The sequence below is a fragment of the Mustela erminea genome, chromosome 10 (assembly GCF_009829155.1).
Source record: "Mustela erminea isolate mMusErm1 chromosome 10, mMusErm1.Pri, whole genome shotgun sequence".
In the NCBI taxonomy this organism is placed as follows: domain Eukaryota; kingdom Metazoa; phylum Chordata; class Mammalia; order Carnivora; family Mustelidae; genus Mustela; species Mustela erminea.
The window spans coordinates 31,583,603-31,603,018 of record NC_045623.1 but is presented as its reverse complement, the minus strand read 5'-3'; the positions used below and the strand labels follow the sequence as shown (position 1 = coordinate 31,603,018).

The window sequence follows — 19,416 nt, the reverse complement described above, 5'->3', positions numbered from 1 at the left end:
AAGATGTGTTATGAGCCAACCTCATAGCATCTCCAGCCCTGCTTTCTCTTTCTTTGATATTTCTTCAGTCTGACATGTTGCTCTGGCTTCACTGTCCCAAGGAAGGCTGTGCTGGGAGGCATTAGAGTAGGCTTCAGTGAGCCAGCATCTGTGTCACCCAGCCAGATACAACTCACATGATTCATTAAATCAGAACACAGAAAATAACTTTACTTGAATGCCCTAATATAAATTTTTTATCAACCATAAGAACAAATCTTTTGTCATTTCTACTATTCAGTGTTCCAGTTGAATTGGTTATTTGTGAAACAGATCTTAGTAATTTTTTTAGAAAGTTCTTTACATTTTATGAAATTTGTAAATATTTTGGTCACTAGCAGAAAAAAATATCAGTATCTCTGCTCACCCACCATATCCTGTGCCTGCCAATAAACCCTCATAGATAACTGTTTAACTGTACTTCTGCAATTCATTATTGTCAAGAGGAAGTAACTTTTTTGGTTGACAAGTCACAGGCCTGTGCCAAGCAGTAATCTCAGAATCTTGCTTTCTAAGCCAGTAACTGGAAGTATTATCTTAATGAGCAGCTGCTTACTGAGTATGCCATTAAAATTTCAAGTGATTATTCCACACAAAAATAAACTTCTAGTGTTTGATTTTAATAAAGGCCCCCATATGGCACAAAAAATTGAAAGCTTTGCTAATCCTCTTAGGCACTTTTTGACTTCCCTAACTTTGGATATAGTATAGGGAACCTCTTAATTCAAGGGTCAATGACCCATAAAAATAGTAACTTTATTGAAGTTAAGAAACAGACTGCGCACATCTTACTTGTATTGCATGTTGAACGTTATGTGGTCAGTCTTGAGGTAGCAGTAAACACTGACTAGTTCCTTTTGTCATTCACCTTGTATCCTTCTCTTTCATTATACATTAACCCATAGCTAGAACTGTCCATCTTTCTCCTGGTCTTTGGTCCTTTTGTTGCCTGCACAGCTAAAATCCTGTCCAGTTAGGGCTCCTCTGACTTCTTTTTTAAAATCCTTGGTCACTGTAGACACCAGATCAGCTGAAACTTTCTTGGTTTTTGCCTTTCAGATATTATTTTCTCAATAACTTTTGCCATTGACCCTCCCTGCAGGTTATTCCTGATCCCTTCCATTCTGCATTTGCACCTTCTATGTCCTCACGGACTGAATCCCCTTATTCTTTGGTCATCAACTTCTAAGACTTTTGTCTCCTGTCCCAGTATTATTTACTTCCTCTTTTCTCAGAAAGTTCCCTTTAGCTTTTCATATTTCTTCCCCCAAAGAATCTCTGGCTGAACTCGTAAGCCCCTTCATTCTCAGCTTTGTCCTTTTGTTCTTTTAGAGTAAAATTACTTTACGAGATGGGGATAAAAATAAAATAGGTAAATACTAATCCTATTGACTAAAGTATAATTATACTTCATATTTGTAGCCCTCTTTCTGCCCACTTAGAGTTCACAGTTACTTTTTGGGAAAGACATTTTGTTGTTGTTGCAAGAAAAAGCAGGCTTGATGGCCAACATTGGATAAAGAATCTTAAGCACAGTGAAAAATATGGAGACCTTAGACACCCAAAGAGACATGCACATAAAAGGAGAAAGGAAGTAAAATACTCAAACATACTTGTAGAACAATAACCACCCTCCTCAGCCTTTTAATTTATTGCTGCTAAGATTGAACATAGGCATACATGGGATTATCTTTTTTTTAATAATTATTCTATGATTGGAAAACCTTTGCATCTACTCTCAAATTTCCAGTGGAATTTTTTTAGTCATTACTTGCAGTTGTTTCTGGAATTCATGTTAAAAGTAAACTTCTTGGGGTGCCTGGGTGGCTCAGTGGGCTAAAGCCTCTGCCTTCGGCTCAGGTCGTGATCCCGGGGTCCTGGGATCGAGCCCCGCATCGGGCTCTCTGCTCAGCAGGGACCCTGATTCTCCCTCTCTCTCTCTGCTTGCCTCTCTGCCTATTTGTGATCTCTGTCTGTCAAATAAATAAAATCTTTAAAAAAAAAAAAAGTAAACTTCTTTTAAATCTTTATCGCTAGGAAAAAGATTCTGAATGGCAGTTACAGTCACTGTAGATGAATATAAAGAGATAATCTGTTAAGTATTGTATAACAGTGCTACTACTCTTTGTATATGAACATTGCAGTGTTTTGTTATTATTAGCACTTGCTTAATGTATGAAAGCTGTATCAAAATTCCTCTCGAGAACTACTTAGAAAATATACATTTTCTTAGCATTTTTGCCATATTGGCACCAATCTTAACTCTTGTTAGAGGGAAAAAAGATCAATATTTTGAGCAAAATGTGGCAGTCCAGAAGAATGAAAGAGGGCTGGTTCTTGAATTTTCACATCTGTATTAATAGTAAATCTGATGTTTCTGTGGCATATCATCTTTTCCTCCTAATTTCCCTTGCAATTTCACAGATGTATTAACATTAGAAAAATTTAAACCACAATGTTTAATCTGTTAGTGTATACTGATGGGAACTGTATACCCATATAATCTGAGGAAGGAATTGATCAAATCAAATTATACACTTCATCTTTGCACCCCCAATGAAATATACTTCTATATAAAAATACATCATGACCTATTCCCATTTCATTTAGATTTCTCCATATGACTCGAATGGCCTATATGACTACTGCATTTTTGGATATTTATCCTTTGTACTCAGACCTTAAGTAGTTGTCAAGAGCACACAGAAAGACCTTTTAAATCAGAGCTTCAACAGTATACATTTATTTAACAGTGAAGGAATTAATTTCCCTTTAGTCCTTTCATATTTATTAAATAAATGTTATAATTAGCAAAGATTCTGAAGTACTCCTTACATAGAACATCTGTAACACTGATAATTGACCCAGTATTTTTTTGTTTTGTTTTGTTCTAAAGGTTTTGTTTTTTGTTTTTGTTCTTGTTTTTGTTTTTGAAAGAGAGAGAGAGAACAAGCAGGGTGGGGGGATAAAGGTTGACGGGGAGAAAGAATCAGATGCCCTGCTGATCAGGGAGCCCAATTTGGGGCTTAATCCCATGACCCTGAGATTATGACCTGATCTGAAGGCAGACATTTAACAACTGAGCCACCCAGGTGCCCCCCTTTTTTTTGCTTTTTAATAACTCATTAGAAATGCAGTAAAGTAGCCTGGTAATTGGTGTTATTGCTTAAGCACTTGCTTATAGTAATTTTTTTTTTACCTTAGTTGAACTTTATCAGACTTTACTCTTACATACTATATGTTGAAATAATAGAGTTGAATCTGATTTTCCCACACATATTCTAGTATTAACCTCTTTCTATCGTCTTGATGCATGATTTTTTATAAAGATGTATTTAAATATATAGACAGTCTGCTATAAATATTTTAGTGCCTGTATACTCTATTGTGTAAAGCTAGTTAATGTATTTATATAATTTTGATGTGTTTGTATACCAAATTAGCAAGCATAATAATTAATTACATTAAAGTGCATTTTGTAATACCTCATTTGTCTTTATATTCCTCATAATTCTCATCCTTCTCCTAATAGAGGAAAAGCAGAAACTGTAGAATCGCTTTTCATCATGGTCTCAGTACTCAGGATAGTTTCTTTTGGAATATTTTGACTGGTATTCTAAGAAGATTTTATAGCCATAGGACACCCCCATCAGCGTGATCCCTTTTCTCCTTTTCCTCTTCCCTTTGTTCTTCGTCTTCCCAGTCTACTTTGACCTCTCATATTTCAGCCTATGACACAAGAGGGAACTCTGTAGATGTTGACTGAGAGCTGAGGAAGTCTAGAGAAAGATCCAGACAAGCAGCCAAGGGGAGACCATATAGAGGGCTATGGAGAAGCAATTAACTATAGAGAAGCAGATTAATTAAATTAAGGCCTAATTTACTTTATGTGTGGCTCACGTGCCAGAAATGGGAATCTGTTTCCCCACTGACTTTGCATATTTAAAATGGAACTTTTCCACCAAAACTAATCTTTGTAAATAGCCACTACTTTGTATTATGACAATCTGTGGTTAATTGTAGCATAGGAGTTGAATGTCTTTTAGTGGGTAGCCAGAGAATGGGGTAAGTGTTGTTCCATGGGAATGATTTGATTATCTAATAAAGGAGATGAATACTTTGTATTACTTAGAGAAGGTAGGGTGACTTGTGGTAGTCTAACATGGATACATGCTATTGCTAGTTTAATGCCTTTGATGTTCTCTAATGGAAAGCTTTCAAGATCATCTCCAAAAATGTCTACTTTCATTTTATTTATCTGAACTGTCTGTTTCCAGTGAACTGTGGCTCACTTCCTAGGCAGAGACCATGCAATAGTTTATTCCCCCTAAAAGCTTTCAGTATTCCCATCGTTTAGGGAGTAGCATGTTAAGTCCTGAGAAATGGTATTTAAACAAGCTCAACTTGACCATGATCACTAAACAAAAGCCTTCACTGGATATGGGCAGCCACTTTAGGTAACCATCATACAGATAGACACTTAGGAGAGTCACGTCCCTAGGGTACCAGGCATGAATAGAAAGATGTGACTAAGGCTTTTTGCCTCGGCAGATTGTTTTTTTAGCCCACATCACTAATTTCCTTACAAAGTTTGTGAGCATACCATGAAAAACGAAGAGATGATTCCTTAGAAATTTATTGGTTTTCAGAAGTATTCCAAGGCCTTCCTTCTAACGTTTCCAGTTTGGTTCTGAATAGCTGAGACCATAATGGCAGGTCATTGAAATAACTTTTTATTTTTCCTTATAATTATGGAATTTTTTATATTTAATTGAGTTTTTATTGAGATATAAATTCATTTAACATGAAATTCACCATTTTTTTTTTTTACTATGAGGTTAACTTTTTAAAAATTTTTTAAAAATTTCTTTTCAGTGGAAATTCACCATTTTAAAGTGAACCCTTCACTCATTTTTAGTATATTCACTATATTATGTAATGGTCATCACTGTCTAATTCCAGAACATTACCATCACCCCAAAATGAAACCTCATATCTGTTAACTTAGTCCCAATTTCCTCTTCTTTCATCCCCTAAGCAACCACTAATCTACTTTCTGTATCTATGGATTTACCTGTTTTGAACATTTTATACAGATGGGATGATATAATATGTGGCCTTTTTTATGTCAGGCATCTTTCACTTAACATGTTTTCTAAGTTCATTAATGTAGCACATAAAAGTACTTCATTCCTTTTATGTCTTGAGTAATATTCCATTTTATAGATATACCACATTTTATTTATACACTAATCAGCTGATGGACATTTAGGTTGTTTCTACTTTTTGACTATTGTGAACATTTGTGTACAAGTTTTGGTATGAACATGTGTTTCGGTTCTCTTGTATATATACCTGAAAGTAGAGTTACCGTCATATGTTAGCTTCTTTGTTTAATCTTTTGAGGAACTGCTAGCCTGTTTTCCAAGGTGGCTTCACCATTTTAAATTTCCACTGAGGGCTCCATAAATGTAACTGTAAAGGTCTTCTCTTCTTACCTCATACCCAGTAGTCATTTTAGAGGCTTATATTTGCAGTTTTTCTAAAACTTAACATGCCTATTTTGAGTAATTTTAGATCTTCATGGACTTGTAATATCAATTTGTTATGTTTTAGGAATTTTTCCTTAATATGCAAAACAACTACTTAGGACCCCCTACCCTTTCAGAAAGAGTGTGGTGTTGAATTATAAGACCATAGACCATATAAATTGAACGTCTGAATCATATAACACGTGTGGTTTTGTTTTGTTTTTGTTTTTGTTTTTTTTTGATTTCTCAGTATCCATAAAATTCCTTTTTGTTTGTTTGTTTTTTTTTCTTGTGTAAATCTTGGATTTATCTTGCAGTGTCTATCACAGTACCATTGTCATTGTGAAGTTTAAGTATTTGTTTACTGAGGATTAAATAATAATTGAACTATTTCTAACCTCCCTCCCCCATACATTGCTGAGAGTTTATAAAAGAAAAATATATTTTTAAATTGAAGAAATTTTACTCTGCGAATCCAGATATTTTCTAAAGAAAAAATACTTGTTTAAATTTTAACCAAAGCCAGTGATTTTTTTTCTCCTCAGAATTCCTCATATTTTTGACAATTTTATAATGTTAGTGTTTTTAAGATTCTATTTATTTGTCAGAGAGAGAGAGGGAGAGAGAGTGAGCACAGGCAGACAGAATGGCAGGGCAGGCAGAGGCAGAGGGAGAAGCAGGCTCCCCGCCGAGCAAGGAGCCCGATGTGGGACTCCATCCCAGGACGCTGGGATCATGACCTAAGCTGAAGGCAGCTGCTTAACCACCTGAGCCATCCAGGCGTCCCAATGTTAGTGTTTTTAACCACAAGTAGCTGAGAGTCCCCAGCTTCAGGCCACAATACATATTAAATCACCAGGGATCCTCAACAAAAAGATGTTCTCTCTTGCTTCTCATCCCCAGCAGGAATAGTGACAGCACTGGTGACTTGTAGGTAGCAAGCACATGGCCCTTGCCAGTCACAGGCTTGACTTGAGGAGTCAGTTTCTGTATCTACCAATGACATTTTCACATCCTGATGGAGTTCACTGATCACTGAGAGGACAGGCCTGGGGAGGCTAGGAACCTAGAGTCTTAGAGGCATTGTTATCCCTAGCCTCAGGGTTCTGCACTGTAAGAATGAAGTAATGTTGCATATGGACACCACTGGTTGGTTCCATTTCAATGTTAGAGCTTTGAAAAAAAAAAAGTTGCAGCCACTCTTCTGAGAGAATTGTTACATAGCAACAATTAGGAAGAAAAGCTTTCCAACTCTCTTCTACAAAATTGCTCTTAGAGATCTATCACAAGCAGGATTTAGATATAAAGTTTAAAGTCACTACAGCCCAGCCCTTTAAACAAACCTATGTGTAATATATCACTATGAAGTGAGTTACATAGAACTTGTTTGCTTTGAATTAGAAATATCAATGGAAAGCATCCCTGCTTCCTTATTAATAGGTAATCCTAAAGCACTAAATACAAACATTATCAGGGCATAAACCATCTGGTATAAGAAAAACATTTTATTTTATTTGGCTAGCATAGTCTTTTATAATCAAAGTTTTTAATCTCCATTTCCTAGATAATAGCTATGAAGTAGAAAGCCCATAATGACATATTTCTTCATGGTACATTCTTCTTTTCTTCTTTATTTTTCTTGGAAGTCCTTAATAGTTAAAACCTCACATGCCTCTTGATTTGGGGACTTTTAGCTTTTGTCCAGGTTAAAGTAAGTACAATTTAAAGGCATGTCAGTAATTTTTATTAATCATTACAATACTTTTATGAAATATAATTCGCTTACCATACAGACTACCGTTAGCCATGGAAGGGCTTTTAAAACCCCAAATTCAGTCTCATTCTGGATTTTATCCTTTTTTCTTTCTCCTTGCACAGGCAGTATAGCCTTGCACAAGTTTCTTAACCTCATTTTGCATGATTTTTCTTGTTGGCAAAATGAGGGATTAGGCTATATCCAGGTTAAGTCAATTTAGTAGTGTGAATTCAACTATGAGATGTTGTAAGTAAGAAGTTATTCAAATGCAGTGTATAAAAGGCTACTGAAAGAGACAATGAGGATGAGCATATTTAGCCTAGAAAACAGTTTAATTTTACTGATAAAGGACCATGGTGACTCTGCCTAAGTATTATTACTTAATGATCTTAGTCATTGAGCTTGGCAAAGAAATTCTTTGAATGATACAGCTAGTCACTCTTTCTGTAGAAAGATTATGGAGTACTTGTTTAGGTCAAGGGGAGGAACACCCCTCCAGATTCCTTTAGTCTCTTTCTACTACAGACTGACATTATATTAGCTGACATTATATTGCTCTCCACATCAAAGCTGAGGATGCAGAGGAAACAATGGAGTGATTTAGTACCTCAGCATTATACTTAGGGTGGTGAAAAGCAAAATAAAATGCGTATGTTGATTGTTTTTAATGTTAAAAATATGGGGGGGGTGTGGGTAGGGTCTTTTTTAGATTTTGTTTGTTTATTTATTCGACAAAGAGAATGAAGACAAGCAGGGGGAGCAGCAGACTGGTGAGCAAGGAGCCTGATGGTGGGGCTCAGTCCCAGGACCCCGGGATCATGACTTATGCAGAAGGGAGGCGCTTAACTGACTGAGCCGCCCAGGCACCTCAGAATGCCCTCATCCTTTCCTTTCTATTTCCTGAAACCCTTTCTATCCTCTGGGCCCATCACAAACCACACTTCTGTGAAACCCTCTTTTTTTTTTTTTTTTTTAATCTTTCTAGTTGAGGTATTTTGCTTCTTTGAAACTCTCAATAATCTGTGCTGCTTTTTTGCCATTTGATATATTTAACTTTTTTCTGAGGTTACCTGTGCACACAGTCACCTCCTCCTTTCCTCACATCCAGCAGGCTATAAAGTCTTTGAGTGCAGAGGCTTGGTGTAGTCTTTGTATCCCCCACAGTGCCTAAAATACAGCCTTACCAGTAGCAGCTACTCAATACACCTCTGTTGTCTATGCTTTAATTAAAATTTCTAAATATTTGGAACCTTTTCAATTAATGTGTAGATGCCAGCTTCTACAATGACCTATAGTTACGATGTTACAATGAAGTGTGGGTCTCTTTTCCTTTTCTGGCGTATATAGGCTCTACTTATATTGATTTTCATGGAATGAGACACAAAGACTAACCCAACTCTTTAGATAGAAGAAAAATCAGGGCGCCTGGGTGGCTCAGTGGGTTAAAGCCTCTGCCTTCGGCTCAGCTCATGATCCCAGGGTCCTGGGATCAAGTCCCGCATTGGGCTCTCTGCTCATCAGGGAGCCTGCTTCCCTTCCCCTCTCTCTCTTTCTCTCTGCCTGCCTCTCTGCCTACTTGTGATCTCTGTCTGTCAAATAAATAAAATAATCTTAAAAAAAAAAAAAGAAGAAGAAAAATCAGAGCTACAAGTCAGGTATTTATCAGTCCTTTAGCTAACAACAGGATAATACTATCTCAGAAAAGAAACTCAGGTTGCCATACCATATCTAGTTTGTTGTTTGTTTGTCTGTCTGTCAGAGTAAGAGGGGGAGCAACAGGCAGAGGGAGAAGCAGGCTCCCCTCTGAACAAGGAGCCTGATGTGGGACTCAGTCCCAGGATGCTGGGATCATGACTTGAGCCGAAGGCAGACACTTGACTGAGCTATCCAGGTGTCCCACTGTATGTAGTTTAAAGAAGATTTATCAAGGAACACTTGAGATCTGTTCCTCAGTAAATGGAAAAAAAAAAAAAAAAGTGGGAAGTAAAAGAGGAAAATGTTATTTGAGAACCACTTAAAAAATTTTCTTAAATGTGAACTGAATAAAGAAGCTAAAATTCACATGAGCAGCTTTCTAGACATCCCAATTCATTGACAAGACTTATTCCTAGAATAAAATGTAAAAAGTGAGGGGGGAATGGCCCACGAATTGTAGAGGATTCTGTAAGCACAATTGTTATAAAACTTATTTTTACAGGGCACCTGGGTGGCTCAGTCAGTTAAGGGTCTGCCTTGGGCTCAGGTCATGATCCCCAGGGTTCTTGAACTGAGCCCCACTTCATCAGGCTCCCTGCTCAGTGGGGAGTCTGCTTCTCCCTCTCTTTCTGTCCCTTCCCCCAACTTGAGCATGCTCTCTCGCTGCTCACTCTCTCTTAAATAAATAAAATCTTAAAAAAAAAAAAAAAAAGATGAGGGCATTCTAGGAGGTACCTCTAACATGGACAAAAAAAGCAAAAAGAAGGGATTTGGTGAAGAGAATAAAATAACTGGAAAGAATGGTTGGAAAGTTGGGTCTACCATAGAGATAGATCCTTTCATGGCAGAAAAATTTACTTCAGTGGACAGTGAAAGTCATTTAAGTTTTGAGCAGACTACTAATGTCATGAAACCTGCACTTTAGGAGATTAGTGTTGCAGAGAAGTGGAGTCACGTCTGATCCTGGCTTCTACCAGTCCTTCACCAGTCCTTCACAAGCTTCCAACTGCTCTTAAAGAAAAAACCTCTTCTTGTGGCCTACATGGCCCTGAGTAGCACAGCCCCTTCTTCTCTAACCTCCTCTCACCCCACCCTACCGTGTTCTCTTTCCCAGAACACTGACCTCCTTTCAGCCCTTCTCTTCACACCCTCACTGTAGGACACTGGTTGTTCCTTCTGTCCAGAATATTCTTCCTTCCTCTCTTCCTTTGTGAGTTCCCTGACTAGAATAGATATCTTTACAAATAGGCTTTGATAACACCGTGTACTTACCTTTCCTACACTTGTTTTCAGTTTTATACTTAATCGTATGATTACTTGGTTAATATCTGCCTCCGTCATTCACTTGAAGATTTTAGGGGCTGGTTCTTTGTCTGATTTTATTCACCCTTATATACCCACTATTTAGCATTGTGCCTAATTATAGATTTATAAAAAATAGCTGACAGTGATTGAGTGAATTAATGTATGAATGAAATTAATTAGGAAACCATCCTTTCTCACTCTGTGTTGACTCCTTCCCTCCTGCCTACAACTGCTTATTTGTCTTTGAAGTTTAAAAAATAAAACAGAAAAACCTATCCTTTGTCCTTAACTTCACAGACCTCCCTCAGACAATCCATCCATTTACTTAGCAAACTTCTTAAAGAACTAGTTTGCTGTCAGTGATTCCAGTGCTTTTCAGTACTCTCTTGCATTCTTATTCTTGCCCACGTTTATGAAAATGATTTCTCAAACTGTCCAGTAGTGATAGTGTAGTTAACCAAAGAGCAATGAGGCAGTGAACTAAAATGATTACGAAGAAAATTAAATGGGAGAGAGAGATGATAAGAGACATTACAACTCCAGAATCTACAAGGTTTAGCAATGTGTGTTGGGGGATGGGGAATAACAAATGATTTCAGAATACAGGCACACTTCATTTGATTATGCTTTACATTGTGCTTTGCGGATAATTACGTTTCTTACACATTTAAGGTTTGTGGCAACCCTACATTGAGCAAGTCTCTCAGCACTATTTTTTTTTTAAGATTTTATTTATTTATTTGACAGACAGAGATCACAAGTAAGCAGAGAGGCAGGCAGAGAGGGAGGAAGGGAAGCAGGCTCCCCGCCAAGCAGAGGATCCTGGGATCATGACCTGAGCTGAAGGCAGAGGCTTTGACCCACTGAGCCACCCAGGCACCCCTCAGCACTATTTTCAAATAACATTTGCTCACTTTGTGTCTCTCTGTCACATTTGGTAATTTTTGCAGTATTTTGAATTTTATTATTATTAATCATCATCAGTGATCACAACTCACTGAAAGCTCAGGTGATAGCATTTTTAAATTATTTCTTAATTAAGGTGGTTTAGACATAGTGCTATTGTACATAATAGACTACAGTATAGTGTAAACAAACTTTTGTATTCATTTGACTTTATTATGGTACTCATTTTACTGCAGTGGTCTGGACTAAATCCACTATATCTCTGCAGTATGCCTATATTAAGACAGATGACTGGGAAAATACTGGTGCCTTTATGGAAATGGGTAGGAGGAACTAATTTTAAGAGATGGCACATTTGGTTTAATACTTGCTCTACAAGCACCAAGGCTCTTCCTGTTCAGGAATAGGAAAGGTTCAGGCAGATTATCCACTTGGGTGGTTCCTCACTAGGTATTGAAAATGTGGAATTGGACCTGAAGAATGGTAAGGAGTCTGCCCACATCCAGTGCCGAGTCAGACCAGCACCCCAACGTGGACCTTGAGTGCCATTGGGAAGACATTAGCCCCAGGGGCCATGATTCAGTTTGCTGGAAGGAAACTTGGGAACATCTGTAAGGAGAGGAATAGGAAGGACCTGAGGAGGAACAGTAGAGGGGGTCATTGTAGATCCTTTGGAGCCAAGAACTAGAACTGACTTGCAAGACCTCTACCAGCTAGGAGTTTCATGAAGATACTCCTTTGCCAAGATCTTGGTGAATAATCTTTCACTGTGTATTTGTGTCTTGGACATTATTTTACTTGTTACCACAATCACACTTGGCTGGATGATTTTTGTTGAATTTGCATGTTACATCAGCACGTTTCTGGAGTTCACTCCTTCAACTCTGAAGTGGAAAGAGAAGTAACCTATTGAGGAGAGCAAGGCACAACTGAGGACCCAATCTTTGGATAAAGAACTGCAACTAAGAGAACCATGTGGAAGATACGTAGGTATCCCTGAGGAAGGACGCTGGTAGAAATAAGCAAAGATGATCCTGATAAAGTAATGTAGCTCTGAAGCGCACCTGACTAGCTTTATAGTTCCTGTGGTTGCTTTTGTATAAAGTAATTACAAATTATTTTGTCACATTTTACATAAAAAGTTAATGTACTTTTTTTTAAAAAAAAATGATAAGGGGGACACCTGGCTGGCTCAATCAAAAGAGCACGTGACTCTTGATCTTGGGTTTGAGCCCCACATTGAGCGGGAAGATTACTAAAAAAGTAAATTTTTTTTTTAAATGGTAAGGAAAATGAGAGACCTAGACTCGAGTGGGCACTGAAATGGTGAGATGGCAGAGGTAGAGGGTATTAAATGCCAAGTCAGTATGAGATAGAACCTGTGGAATAGCTGCATCCATGCCAAGGATGCCTTAGCACTACAAGGAAAGCAGAAAGAGGGAAAGTGGAAATTTTTGAACATCGACTATGTGCACCATCTTGCTAGATTCTTTACATGCATTACTTAATTTGATCTTCACAATGTAGTAAGGTCAGTAATGGTGTCCCACTTCCCAGAGGAAGAAACAGACTGGTCCAAGACTTTGTCCAAGATTACACCTGGGACTCAGACTATCTAACTTCAAAATATGTTCACTTTACTTGGCACAGTATACTTCAGAAAGGTATGTATCCAACCAGAATGCTGCCAAGGAATCCAAAGCAGTTATGAGGTTAAAGAAAGAATAGTAACTACCTTTCTGAGAACCCGGTATTTATCCTCTATTGAAAAAAGATGAGGTCTGAAAAAAGGCTGTGGCTTCAGCAATTAGGTGCTTGTAGGTGACCTTCAAGAAAGCAGTTTTTTAGGATGATAGGCATGGAGACCAAATTGCAAGGACTATTGCAATAGACAGTTGTGAAGATACTATACATAGCATATGTTGACCACTCCATATGGTTGGCAGAGGAGGAGAGGGAAGCAATTATAACCCGATATGACATGGTAAATCTTCAGAAGACTTCTCAAGATAGTGGAGGCTTAGGCTTGTTGGTGGCAGGGAGCAAGGAAATGTTAGGTAGAGTACTTGGGAGTACTAAAAAGATACAGGGTAACTGGCAGGATAAGACCCCTGAAGAAACTGGGAATGTCATCAAAGGTAAATTTGCCTATTAATTTTTCTTCTCTAACCCTTGTCACCCACCTCTCTTTCCCACTGTTTCTTCCACATGTTTCTCTCTCCTTGCCTTGAATGTATTATTTGCTAACATTTTGCCCTCTTTACTTAATTTCAAAAGTGAATGAACCAAGCCTTGTGTATTTCTCCTTCCAAAAATCCATGTTAGTATTATTGCTTTATTACTGACTCTGATTGATTCTTACCCTGCTTCACTGCAGGTCTTAAGAGAATTAAGTGTAAGACAGCATTTCTAAGCTTAACCTATATACAGCCACTATTTTTCATTCTGGTGACTAACTTTTTTTCATATTCATGATTTTTACCTTCCCTTCCTTCTCATTTTTCATGACCCACAAATCATTCCTAGGGCCATATGCATGTACTTCATACATACATACACACACACTTTTACATGAAAATAAGAGGCTACCCATTCTTCTAGAAATTGCAGTTGGACAATGCATAAACAGTACTAACCCAGGAAAGATATCTACAGTAAGTGAGGTGAATTTGAAACTATTTCCTTACCAAAACATAACCTCCTTCAGCCAAGGGTATTGTCTAGATTACTCTTGTCTCCCTAGTGCCAAACATTCAGTCTGGCACTTAGTAAGTAAAATACTCAGTATTTATAGAATAAATCAGGGGCACCTGGGTGGCTTAGTTAAGCGTCTGCCTTCAGTTCAGGTCATGATCCCAGGTCCTAGGACCCAGCTCCCATATCATGCTCCCTGCTCAGCAGGGAGCCTGCTTCTCCCTCTGCCTTTGCCCTTTACCTGCACTCTTTCTCTCTCTCTCTCTCTGTTTCAAATAAATAAATAATTTTTAAAAATTGTTTCTTATAGAATAAATCAAGTGAATGGATAGGAACAACTTGGGTAAATTATTGTTGATGTTATGGACTTAAACATAGAATTGGTAGCACAGGTAAAATTGCTTTGCAAAGGAAAAAAAATCATTGCTTACTATAATGAGTGAAAGGAAGGACAGTGACCTTGTGTCTCTGTAATGATTCATATTTTCCAGGGTGGGTATGGTCTGATACGGGTGTGACTAGCCTAAAAAGGATCACTACTTTTAACCAAATCTGGCATTGGCTTTTTTGCAAATAGATTGTTATAAAATCTTTAATAAAATTAATGAAAAACAGTTAAAGCTAGATGTAAATGTGAGATTGTTTTTTAACTCCTGTAATTATAAAATTAGTGACTATTTAAATTTTTTAAAAGTTTCTTTGATTTAAAAACTTGATTCCAAATACTGCTTTTCTCTTACCTTCCATGGACTTAATCTTTTATCTTCTGTGGACTGATAAAATAGAAGAATTGCTTAAAGAGCAATTAATTACCAAGTATATATGGTATTGTGCCAAATATTTTATTTATCTGGTGCATCACAGACAGTATTCTGGAGAATTCTTTAAATGTTTTACATGTTGGTATTTGTTCGTTGAATTGGAAGCATTTATCAAATATTAATGGGTCCTAATGGAAAATTTTACTCTAGAGGCAAACTCTTCCTTAACTAGTTTTATGGATGTATTTTATTAACTAGTCTTGCAAAGTTGACTAAAAGTTTTAAGAAGAAAAAATTATTCCCAGGACGCCTGGGTGGTTCAGTGGGTTAAAGCCTCTGCCTTCGGCTCAGATCATGATCCCAGGGTGCTGGGATCGAGCCCCACATCATCGGGCTCTCTGCTCAGCAGGGAGCCTGCTTCTTCCCCTCCCCTCTCTCTGCCTGCCTTTCTGACTACTTGTGATCTCTCTCTGTCAAATAAATAAAAATAAAAATATTTTTTAAAAAAATTATTCCATGTGTATTAAGCATTTGTTAAATTCAAAATCCTAATTGCCTAGTGTGTTTTTCCTCTATTCAAACACTTCCGTTTAGATTGTTTATTATAGAGACTTAACACCTCTTCAGTATTCTTCCTGCCACTGACTTTTCTCATTCTTATATTCTAGTTAACTGTAAAGTCACATAGTTCTTGGAGGCAAAATTCAAATGCTTCTGTTTTACTCCTTGTCTAAATATTTTTACATAGCTTTAGAGAATATTTTAGAATATAATACTGAAAATTCCAGTGGAGCAAAAGTACTTGGGAAACTACTACAAACTGCTTTGTGAACACCTGCAGTTACTGGAAATGAAATCATGTTATAATAACTGAATTGCCTGTACTATTTCAGAGTTCCATTTATTTACAGATTTTTCTTTCCATTGAGTTTTTCAGCCCCCACATTATGATATTGTTTGTCATATGGAGGTTTTTAATTATAGTGATTGGCCAACCAGCTACAATGCAAAAATGTTTCCTAAGAATAAAACTGTAACCGGGTTATAACTAGTATTCTTACAGTTTCATTGCAGAGAAAAATGTTCATCTGAAAACTGAGATATACACACCTTTCACATGTTCCTAGTTCCCAAAACTATAAAATTAAATGCCACTAATTCTCTGCAACTAAGGTTATACATTAAGATACATGGTTATGCAGTTGACCCTTGAATATCATGGGGGCTGGGACTCTGACCTCTGACCTCTGACCTCCCCCCTACAGTTAAAAATCCACATGTAACTTTTGACTCTCCCTAAACTTTACTAATAGCCTGCTGTTGACTGGAAGCCACACCAATAACATAAACAGATGATTAAACATCATTTGTATGTTATATGTATATACTGTATATATACTATATTATTAGAATAAAGTAAGTTATCAAGAAAATCATTTGGACGAAAAATATAGTACTGTACTATTTTTTTTTTTTAAGTAGACCCATGTAGTTTAAACCCATGTTGTTCAGGGGTCAACTGTACATTAAAAGTAGAAGTAAAGGAATGCGTGAGTGGCTCAGTTGGTTAAGGGTCCTGGGATCAAGTCCCACGTCAGTCTCCTTATTCAGCAGGGAACCTGCTTCTCCCTCTGCCTGCTGCTGCCCCTGCTTGTGCTCTCTCACACTTGCTCTCTCTGACAAATAACTTTTCTAAATCTTTAAAAATAAATAAATAAAAGGAATTAAGATACATATTCTTTCCCCGGGGGGGGGGGGGAAATGCACATTTGGAAAAAAGAAAAAGTTCTTATATAATTGGAAGGAATATATAAACTCTTATATCTGAGATTGAGATGAGGAAGTAGAGTCAGCAAATGTAGAATTCTCTGTTGAGAAACTTAATCATAAGAGTAGGACAGAGACTGAACAGTTTGTTTTGAAAAGACACTTAAGCATGTTAAAAGGGTCTGGAGAAGGAGCAGTAAAGAAAAAATAATCTGAAATTGAGAATGAGATGGAGAGGTAGATAAATACAATGGAACAGGGTCCCAGGGGAGGCACAACGAAATGGGACCATGGTCACTGTCAGATGGAATAGCTTGAACAGGAGAGAACTATATCATCTGAGACTTAAAGAAAATAAGTGAAGAATAATGTGGCTATAAATAAATTTGTAAGTAGAAGGGAGAAGGTTTTTTTTTGTTTTTTTGTTTTTTATTTTAAAAGGTTCTATTTATTTGACAGAGCGAGAGAGCACATGCAGGGGGAGCGGTAGAGGGAGAGGGAGAAGCAGGCTCCCTGCCAGGGAGCCCAAGGTATTTATGTGACAGAGATCACAAGTAGGCAGAGACGGGGGGGGGGGGGGATGGGGAAGCAGGCTCCCCGCCGAGCAGAGAGCCCAAAGTGGGGCTGGATCCCAGAACCCTGAGATCATGACCTGAGCCGAAGGCAGAGGCTTTAACCCACTGAGCCACCCAAGCGCCCCAAGGGAAAGATTTTTAAATCATGCCTGACAACTTCAGTTTTCCTGAAGTAGGGTATGAGTTGTATTCTAAGAGTAAAGAGATGGTGGTTGGGTAGAGAGTGAAAATATTGATAACAGAGTAGTCATTAAAAGGATCTGGACAAGGCTTTATTCCAGGGCCAGAGAATATTGACAAGTGACCCTGGGAGCCCCAGAAGAGGCCAAAGATCATGGATTTGTAATGGTGGTGATCTCCCCTCCACCCAGGGCTCTTCAGCCATCCTGCTATATCCCTGTGGAGAAAGCAGGTTGTAACATTGATCTCAGCTTGTAGTCCTTGTGAATAAGAAAGCAAAGACAAGGAAGCAAGAGATCCAGAGGAGAGCTGGTAAGAGATTAGTTCAAGAAATCAGCACAAATATAACTGGTAAAGGATCATGGAGTTATCTTAGGAAGGAAATTAGTCATCCCAATCAAACATTTCTTGTGTCTCTCTTCCCAAAGTTGTACCTTCAGCTCTGATATTTCTCTTAGGTTGCAGACAAAACTTTATTTTTTGTTGGACATCTCCATTTGGGTATTGCTCAAGCAATTCAAAGTCTCATATCTGAGGTTGAGTTCATCTTTGAAAAGTCCTCTATTTCTTTTGGTGCCATCTCCCTCTTCCTAATTACCCAGAGTTTAAAGCCGACTTGTCCTTAATGCTTCTCTTGTGTTTATCCACCCTATCAAGTCAATGCTGAGTCCTGCCTTTGTAACTTCCCTTACCCAGTGGTCTGTCTCCTTTCCCAGTGCTGCTGACTTACATTAGGCTTTCAGGACTTGCCCAGACTGCTGCAGTCAAAGCCTTCCCAAACAGTTCTCCTTGCCAGGTGTCTCTTCCTTCAACTAGTCCATCCTTCCTCCAGCTTTAACAATAATCTCACTAAAGCTTAATCCTGATTAGGCCAGAAACCTCATGATGCCCCACTTCCTACTATGTCATGTTGCTTGAAATGGAAGGCTTTTTTAAAGTGGTCCCAACCTGCATCTCCAACTTGGTCTCTTGTTTTCTTACATTGTGTCCACTGTTTACCTCTACAGACATCTTTGTTAGCACTCTGAACTGTGTTTAAAATGCCAGTTGCAGGGCACCTTGGTGGCTCAGTTGGTTAAGCAACTGCCTTTGGCTCCAGTCATGATCCTGGAGTCCCAGAATGGAGTCCCAGGACCGAGTCCCGTGTCAGGCTCCCTGCTCAGCAGGGAGTCTGCTTCTCCCTCTGACCCTCCCCCCTCTTGTCCTTTCTCTTGTTCTCTCTCAAATAAATAAATAACATCTTTAAAAAAATAAAATGCCAATTGCCTTTTCATATCTGTCTGTCCTAGCCTGGAGGGCCCAGTTCAAATATCACTGCCTCCTTAGAAGTGTTCCTTAACCTCTCAGGTAGAATGAATTACTTCCTTGAATAAATTCCTATAGATGAGACTATTCTTTGAGACTCTGCTACCTTCAGTTTTCTTACTTAGCTGTTTATGCAAAGATTTCATTTGCTTTGCTATTTGGTTTCTTTGAAATGTGTAGGTAACAGGTATAACACATAATCAGAACTACTCAAATTTATTCTGTTGAGAAATTTACAGTACAACACTCATTGTACATTGGAATCACATAGGAAGTTTTTAAAAAATATCAATTCCTGACTCAGAGATTTTAATTCATTGGTCCGGTGGACATATGTAGTCTTTAAGTTCCACAAGTGATTGTAATTTGTACAGACAGAATTGAGAACCACTATCCTTAATTCCAGAGCAATTACTAGTGTACCAGAGCTATGCTAAATCAGTTGGCTTAGCTATGTCTGCTAGGATTTGCTTGTTTTAAGACAGTTCTTAGCTTTCTTCTAAAGTCTTCATTGGTTAATGGTGTTGGAAGGTACTTTTTGGCTGTCATAGAGAAAAGATTAATTATGAACAACAGACTTGTCAGTTTTCATTAGCACATTTTATTTTGCAGTCATAGATTTCAGAAATTATTTGAAGAACATATACAAGTGGGCTTGAAATCGTAAGGTATACTCAGTTCTCAAAATGAATCAGACATGTGAACTTGTGTGGTAAAGGTGGTTAGAAGTGTGGACTAGTGGGAGTACTTCTGGGTTATTTGCTCATCTCTTACTGACTGTGTGACCTTAAGAAAGTCACATCAGTCACAAAGCCAAACCTTGGAGTTCACACTTGCTGCAACTTCACAGAAAGGTTAAAGACCAACAAATTAGTCTCATAAAGGGAAAAAAAAAAAAAATC

The 19,416-nt window shown here is 37.9% G+C and overlaps 1 protein-coding gene across 3 annotated transcripts in view; it reads left to right on the top strand.

The window, feature by feature from the left end:
• The window catches only part of RPAP2 (RNA polymerase II associated protein 2), an 82,109-nt gene that overhangs the window by 47,093 nt on the left and 15,600 nt on the right, over window positions 1-19,416 (top strand). The window lies entirely within an intron of this gene.